General features: G+C 38.7%; 1 pseudogene; it reads right to left on the bottom strand.

The window, feature by feature from the left end:
• Window positions 1-8,128: 8,128 nt before the first annotated feature.
• LOC148040590 (protein ENHANCED DOWNY MILDEW 2-like) lies at window positions 8,129-9,124 on the bottom strand (annotated as a pseudogene).
• Between the last annotated feature and the right edge of the window lie 227 nt (window positions 9,125-9,351).

Here is a 9,351-nt window from a genome sequence, read left to right as displayed (position 1 = left end):
ACTTGACACAAATCACTCCAAATAGATAAAAATTTAAAGAACAATAGATCTATCAATGGTAATGTCCTCTTAGCTAGTGCATTAATAAATCGTCGATAATATATGACTGACAACAGAAAGCCATGCACTTCTCTAGGAGTATGTGGTAGACTCATAGTGATGATAATCTTTATCTTTTCAAGATCAATCATCATAATACTAGCCAAGCTAACCACATGGCCCAATAGCAATTTGTAAGGCACTCCAATGACACATTTCCTTGGGTTCAAAGTAATGCAAAGTTGCCTACACCACTCAAAATATTTTCTTTGAATAATCAGCTCTATTTCCCTTGTGGTGGCTACCCCTAGATCATCAATAAAGAATTTGCTCATGTAGGGAAATAACACCAAAAGTTTTTCCAGTCATATGTTGCTAAGACTCTAGTGCATTACATAGACCAAAATCCATCACATGATATGCAAAGGTACCAAATACAATGATAAATGTTGTTTTCAACTTATCTTCCTCCATGATAGCCATTTGATTATAACCGACAAAGTACTCCATAAGCCAATAGATATCCCTATACCCACTAACTGATCTAAAATCTGATTAATAAATGGTAGTAAATAGTAATATTTAACTATATATTTATTGAGCTCCCTAAAATCAACACAAAGCCTAATTTGATTATTTTTATTTTTCTTGATAACTACAAGTGAACACCACTTTGTGTGTTGTACAAGAAATATCATGCCATTCTTATGCAATTTTTGTAGCTCCTCACATAGTCCTTCCCTTAGCTTAAAAGGCATACGTCTCACTTTTTGTCAAATAGGACAACTATTCTCCTTCAAGGGAATAGTATGCACATCCAAACTACGAGGCATACCCTTCAGCTCATCGTAGCTCCAAGGAAAAATATCACTCAATTCTTGGATCAAGGACACATAGTCCTTCCTCTCTTCCAAAGTAAGCATAGATCGTGATTTAATCAACCATGGATCATCCAACATACCGAGGCCTAACTCAATCACATCTACGTCTTTGATTCTATCTTGCACTTCTATTGGCTCATTCAAAGTCACTTGGTAGACATCTTCTATAGTGGATCCTTCTCTAGATTCATGCTCAACAAAGTCTCACTACCAAAAAGATCCTCTATTGCATCTATTTTTTTTTAAGTTAAAGGTACACTCTCGCCTTTGAGGAGATTCAGGATATGCATCCACTATTATGCATCTAGCCCCTCTGCCAAAAATTAGATGACCAATGGGTATATCAACTTGACAATCAGATTGGAAGATCCATGGACTTCTTAATAATGCTTGATAGCTTAGCCAAACCTAATAACCTAAAGTCCAAAATGCATTTCACATTAGCAACAATCAGATGGGCTTTAATAATGCAACCTTTCGATTGTCTTAAATTGTCATTCAGCCACATCAAAGAATTATTACTACAAGATATAGGCCACATACCAATGTTTAAAGTGACACAAATATTCATTTTAAAAAATTGGCCCCATCATCATCATTACTAAAAGCATTGGTATAGGTATATCTACAGATCCATCCTCGCTAAAAGTGTCGTTATCAACATCGCTATTAGCATCACAAAAACGCTAATAGCAACGATGATAGTGATGCAAATAGTGACGCTTTGTGATGCATATACCGACTAAGATAGTGATGTGTGCAGTAAATTAGCAACATAAATAGCGACTATTAAAAAGAAATAAAAATGGTAGTAGGACAACAAGCTAGCCTGCCACCCACAACACTATGTACTGAATAATAATTTGCAAAGCAATTACATATTGAATATGAAATTGTCATTAAGACAGGTGAAAATTTTGCTTAAAACTACAAGATTGATAACTTATAAAATAAGTACAAGATTGGTGATGATAATTCATAAAACTACTTGGAACCATGGAGATGAGAGTCCAAAATAAGCATGGAAATCTATCTCTAAATATTACAAGATGTGATTTATACAAAAGATGATAAATATATCTAAGGAATGCTACATGAAATAGGCTTGCATGAATCACAGGACCAAATAATAAAATGATGTGCGCTTCATGAATCCAAGTGCATGCTACAGCTTCTCACCATCTGAAAGCTTGAGTTGACACAAAGGAGCGTCAAACAAACTCTCCAAAATAAATAACTAGACACCCCAACATACATAATGCATCACAAGAAAACTAATGACTACAAACAAGAAAGAGAATTGACTTGTTGGGCTACCACACATATACAATCTATCGATAAGTGTAGTGACACAGTGTCCCTTTGCATATCGAGTCTCCAAACTTGTAAGATCATGGTTTGTAATGGAGTGCTGCAAAGAAAACCGAATAGCATTGCTAGAAATAAGATTATTAGTATAAGTGATATTCCAAAAAAGAAAGCAAGAAGAACAAAAAGAAAACTTACAAAGTTATCCAAATAAGTCCTATGGCCGCGCTACTACAGATGATGCATGACCACTCCCTCCAATCATGTCCTCAATGCCTCTTGCCCTACTACCATCATTGTTCTAGAGAGTCTATGGCCTCCTCCCTGAGTCTTTGCCAATCCTCTGCATCCAACCACTTGGTCTTTGAGATACCACTCTTGATTGCCTTATGTGCATCTGATCGTCTATGTGAGATGTATGCATGCATACGCTCCATCATCCACTCAGTGAAAAACCTCTGTTATCATAGTAGGTATTGAAAACTTCTCATGCAAAGATGCCACTACATAGTCCTTGATTTCCTTATGTATATTCTTCCAATGGTCTAGAATGTTGTACCTAGATACTTTTTGGCATAACTCTCTCATGTGAGACATCACCCCCCTCCCCTCATCATTCATAATCACAACACCTGTTTTCTTATCTATATGAGATATCCATACTCTACTAGGATATGTCTATGGTGTGTAGTCTCTCCCACCTGCAACCACGCTCTTGGGTATAACCAAGAGACCCATGTATATCTGGCATACCTATAGGGGTACTATCTCTCAGAGTAGCACCCATAGGGGTGCCACCTATGGACAGTTGAGTGAAACCTAAAGTCACAGGAGTAGATGTCCCTATAGGTGTGACAAAGCTTGGAGGTAACAAGTATCCACTATTGTGACGAGATGAAAACACTACATCAATACATCTGCAATACCCACCTAAGCCACCCTCTCTTAAATTGTTATGAGAATAAGTAGTAGAAACCCTCTCTGAAACCGATCATGATCTCATAGCACCTATATCTCCATAGTATCTCCTAGAACTACTCCCTCCATTCGAGGCCAATCTAGAGTATTGACCCTGTCTACTGGAGATCAAAGCATCAAAGCATGCTAAAGTAGACCTCACAGAATAGCCTCACAATATGTGCGACAACTTTTAGTTTGGCATATCTATAAAGCGATCCATCTAATCTAGAGATATATGTGTGAAGATCTCCTGTAGCTCCTCATTGGTCATCCCTCGACTCATTCTACTCTTTGGTTATCATCAAAGGTAACATGCACAGATAGAAAACAATGTTAGGGTAATCAATATAAATATTTAGGTGAAGCACGATAATATAACTCTGCAAAAAAATATTCTAATTAAAATGCATATACTAAATTATCGTTAAAAGTGAATTATCAACCAATTGAGCAAGTTGACACAAATATGACCCGGCGTATGGCTTCATGTCAATTTATTCACATAGCTCAACATTGATTGGAAGGTCTATACATAGGTCACCACAGAAAGAGGAGTCCACTTCATTCTTGAAAAATTCCTGGCCTTGTCTTTTAGTCTACATTGCCCATGTATGTCTCCTATGTATGCTCTAAGCCCTCTTTGCCCTCCACCCTCTGTAACATTGACCCCTCTACTTGCATACTCTCCTAATCCATGCTAGGGACATTATTTTCATCATACACTCACACATTGTGAGGTGTGGATGACACATCATACCACCATCGAGGTTTTCGGGGATTTTGATAGAAGATTACCAGTTCAATATCATATATAAGAGTGAATCAACATTTATGATAATTTTGTGTCATGGAAAAATTAACAAAAAAGGTCATGCTCCTATTCACAATGACTTGGTAAGACAAATGTGTCACGCAGATTGTTCTATCTTTTCTCAAATTCTACCTCAAAAAATCCAAATGGACCTCATCAAATGGTTGCCCCAGCTTCTTCCAATACCACTTTAAATCACTGTACATCGAATATGATCTTGGAGAAGCTATGGTAATCCACTGAGATAACACTTTGCAAGTTGCCAAAATACTCTATCTCATCTACTATAGTATTCAAATCTATAGCCCACTATTGGCTCTCTTGCTCCAACTTTGCCATGACACCACAATGTGTTGTGGAGTGCATTTATTGATGCACTCAACTCGAAAATATCGCTTATGTGAACACACTGTGCTGTAGATTTTGTAATGTACACTGAAACAGTTAGATTAATTGTTGCACATAAAATCTAGATATGACAACAAAGAAAGCATGTGGTTACCTTTGGACTACATCCCCTCAAGAATTTCCACTCCTTGTAAATAGAGACCCTCTATCCCTTCATAGTAAGCTACAATCAAATCTTCATGCAACCACCGCATAAATATAAATCGCGCTATCTCCTCCATGCCCTTAGGATATCAAACCAATCGATGGCATGTACTACATCAAAATTTTGATCACGCTTCCTCCTTCTCTCTTCTAGCCTACTCATACCTAATGAGCCACTTCTCTATGGATGCATGATGCAACATACAAAAATGATCCACTTTCTCCTCCATGGCATCATGTATCCTTTTTTCTACCCCATTGCCAACTACCACATCTCCAATTAGTCTATTATTGTCCTTCAATGTCCATAGTATACTTTTGTCTGAATCCACTATCGGTAGCCACTCTAAAATATACACTAATGCCTCGCCATGATACCTTCTAGCCAAGCTCATTGTTGCACAAAGCCCCTCATGCTTTTCATGAAGTGTTCTAAGAAGAATATACATCGCATGTGGACACGTCCTACAATCTCTACTTCATCTGTGAGATATACCAAGAGGAGATGAGCTTGTATCGTGAGGTCAAAGAGATAGACCGTCTCTATCGCTCCGTGCATTATGAACTCAATAGAGTATGTCTTGATCTCCTTCTATGAGATCCATTGCACTAAATTCAATAATTTATAAATTGATAAACATATTTTTGGAGTAAGACACCTTGCAATTGTCACAATCAGTAGTATGAACTATAAAAAATTTGAAGCATTATGAACATCGAATAAACACTAAATAGCAAAATATTGAGATTACTTGCTATCAAGGTCAAGAAAAACTTGGCATATCTTGTGCTAATCATAATATTTTGGTCTTGATAGTTGGTCATCTTTAGAAAAAGCAAACCTAAGGAAAGGCATCATACCTGATGGGGTGTAGATAGACTTGATAATTTGCTTCACCATGCACTCTTCTTTAGTGGACAGGACCCAAGGAGCACGAGGTAGTTGTTGCAAGCAATTGTTAGAGCTCCAACTATGGCCAAAGCGCCTTCATCTTGCCTACCTCCTTCAAATCCATTCGTGCCCCTATAGTGTCTCTTTTTCTTGTGATATGGTACCACAATAAGCTACCCAAATTCTTGAAAATATGCATGGGATCCAATAAATATTGATTTGTAATAAGTGAGTCCAATATGGCAACCATCACATTCCCCTTGGAAACCAGACCTATCACAATACCCTTATCTAGTCAACACAAACTTGAACGAGCTATGTTAGATATCAACAACAAAAATGGAACCCACTTACCTGAGCACTCCACGAATCTCGAAACTCATGTATGGTCCATATGAGAATGGCTTGTATATTAGCAAACCATTGACCGTCGTGCTTGCTCATCTCTTCTATAGTGACCTCCTCCTCCCACAAAATCTTGAGCTTATCATGGACGAAGATAGACATCCATGTTCTTGACTTTGTAGCACCCAAGAATGAGCAAGCTAAGGATCTAGTGTCTTTCTTTGTAGAAAGCCATGGTAGGATGTTTTAGTTTACAAGGACTACATGCCACACACTTTAAGAAGTTGAGCAGAGATTGGATAGATTCATGCCATCCATAGCAAAACTGAGCTGAAGATTCATTAGCTCTCGTATAAATCCTGGAAAGGTGGAGCGAAGAGATCCATGTGCGTGAATCTACTGATATACTCCATCTGTGGATCTACTCTGTGCATGTCACATTGTCAAGCTCGACATACCTGACGTATGAAACATGTGACGTATACATGGTGTAAGTGAAAAGTGTCTGGGAATCTCCTAAGGACAGTTTGCCCTTGCAAGTCCTATCGATACATGTGAGTACCACACTTTAGACATGTCTTCATAGTCTCGTGGTCTCCTCAAAACAATACACAATTATTGACACATGCATGGATGCTATTATGGTCCATGCCAAGCTTTCATAACATCAATCGTGCATCATCATGGGACTCAAGCATCATGTTTTCATGTGACAATATGTGATATTTTAGTCAGCTAAAAAAAACCAAGCATCTTTGAAGAGCATAAAAAATGCTTAATGGAGTCAAAATCAAAGGAGTGTAGAATGCACTTGAATAACTTGTTCACACTTGTATCGCTCCAGTCGTACTTTACATGTATCTTAAGAGCGCAAGTAACATCTTTAAGCAAGATACTCAGCACCCATCGTACAATGATATGAATGCTTCCTCTCTTAGTGGATCAGATGACTTAGCATCTATATGCAGTAATGCATCAATCATTGCCTCCATCTTAGGCTCCAAGATTGGAGAATGGTCTAAAAGGTCCATTGTCTCCTCTGATATCGAGAGTATAGTCTATGACATGTCCTCCAATGGGTTTATTGGCTAAAGCACTCCATCCATCACATGCCCACAAACTCTTCTAATGGGCTAGAATATTTACATTCCTTGGGATAGAGCATCACTTCTCTCTAGATATTTCCAAAATATGTTTAATATTATTGTATGTGATATTTAATTACTTTTTGAATGTAAAGCATAATTGATACACAATTTTCTTACCATTCACTCAAAGTCTAAGATTGCCTAGTCAATGATCTCTGATTGAAACTTGTCAAATCATCATACGTGGCCTATAGACAAGTGACATTGTTACGCAAGCGGTGATCGAGAACAAGCCTCACTCACAACCCGATAACGAGATATTAAGGAGTGCCAGTTAGGGTAATCAAATTTGTCGAATGCACAACACAATGTGGAAAATTTAAAATATTTAATAATACACATGAATCACACAAGACAACTCACAATGAAAGTAACAAAATCTTGACAATAAAACCAAGAAAACTATATTCTCATACCTTAATAGCCTTGATCGGAGGCTTGACACTACAAAGTCTAACTTCTTCCACTTCAACAATAGCACGTCCAAAAGTATTCTCTCGCATGCGACCCTCCTCTCACATCTCTCACAAGATGACAAGAAGATACAAGAGAAGGGGGCCCCTAACTCTCCACTCTCCTCTTCTTTTATAGTTTTTTACATCCTCCCTTACGTTGGATACGCTTTTGCTTTCCCAAAAATCCTTAGGCTTCTTACAAGGTGAAGGCTTTTTAAGCCTTTTTTCTCCTAAGGCTAAATGGTTACACGCTAAGACACACTTTTTAAAGCTTCAAAAGCTTAAGCATTAAAAAATAGCCTTTAAGGCTATTAAAACTTCTTGCTTTTCCTGACGCGTTACTCGGCTCGTGAGATGGATCACCAATATGCTATCTTTGCTGGCTCTTTGCGTGTTTTTACGGCTGTTTTGCTTTCATGTTTCTCGTCTCCAACATCTGACACAGGAAATTGATCATTCCCATCAACAAAATCATTGTCCTATCTCATCTTCCTCCATTTTCTTCACCGACTCAATGTTCTGCTCTTCTGCTGTGCCCACTCCTTGAGCTTCTGGGCCTGCACTTCCTTGGAGAACCTCTTTGCCTCTCGGGATTTGTGGCGCTCTTCAGCTTCTTCCATCTACTTTTGCTGATGGAGCAACATGTCCTTTGACCTTAAGCATGTGTGTATCGTTGTTGACCATCTCTACATAGTAGTTGGGAGGGCGCAGATAGGAAATCCCAAGGTTCTGCAGCTTCATGTAAGCTTCACGGGTGCCTTCGAGGGCCTGCGTGTAGAAGGCTGTCTCTCCTTATTACGATCATTATTGCCACCTGAAAATTTACCTTTTCTACTGTCTCTCTTGTCGATGAGATCCATTTTGCTACTGGATTGGTTTCCTTGATACTTTCTTTCATCCTTGCCTTTTCTCGCCAATCTGTCAGCTGTTTTTCCAACACCCTTCTCAGGAAACTGTGACCGCCCAAACCCATCAGTGTCCTCCGTATCCATCTGACCATCATTCTCAAACAAGTCTTCTACATTGAGTAGATCAGAACTCATTTCAGTAACCTCAGTCTTTTTGGGTTCCACATAACTATTTCCTGGCTCTATGGCAACATCATTAGAGCTTCTGCTGTCCACAATAGTATCCACGATCATCAATGGGGAAATGGAATATGATGAATGTCTGTAGAGAGGACCAGAAAATTGAGGTGGTCTTGAAGTAGAATTCTGTGAGACATGCCCATTCTCTAGCGCTATTATACTCCTGTGCTTTGCAGTCCAATCTGGCCTGCTCCAGACGTATAATGGAGGGGCAACAGAATTCCAATCACCTAATGGATTCGAATTCACATCAACTGAACCTGGTAAATAAAATGACTCGCCCTTTAGGAGATCAAGATCTTCCCATATGAGATCATATGGTTCTTTCTTCTAGTCCAACCGTTTAGTTTCTTTTGGAACTATGAGCATGATGAGCTTTGGTTTGAATGCTAGAGCATGATTAATAAATTGAGTTGCAAGGCCACCCTTTACGCCGAAAGGAGGATTCAACCCCATAATTAGCCTATTTCCATCCACCAACTCTCCCTGCTTCACTGTAAACCAATCTTTCCTCACAAAACTGAAATCATCCTTTGTTTGAATGACATCAAAGTTCTTGTACTCGCACTTCTTCCCAATCTCATCTAGCTTCCTTTTCAATAGCAAGGAGAACTCATTTGCTCCACAACAAAAATCCACCACCATCGAGTCCTTCCTATGATCTCCATATATGGTAGGCTCATGTACAACTCAGGTTGGCTTGATCTCTCAACATAATTCCTAGAAGTGTCGCTTGGACCTGTCCCGTCAATAAGGCCATGTCTGTCATATTTACCAGGTGATCTCTTTCCACCAACTCCATACTTGTCATATTTACTAGGTGAGCTCCTTCCACTATCCATGCTGCGCCAATGTTTTTCAGGAGATTTTTG

Source organism: Lygodium microphyllum, chromosome 2, assembly GCF_053477565.2.
Source record: "Lygodium microphyllum isolate KBCC chromosome 2, Lygodium_microphyllum_v1.1.10, whole genome shotgun sequence".
NCBI classification, from domain to species: Eukaryota; Viridiplantae; Streptophyta; class Polypodiopsida; order Schizaeales; family Lygodiaceae; genus Lygodium; species Lygodium microphyllum.
Note: the sequence above shows the minus strand (reverse complement) of the source record. Positions and strands in the feature narration are given on the sequence as shown.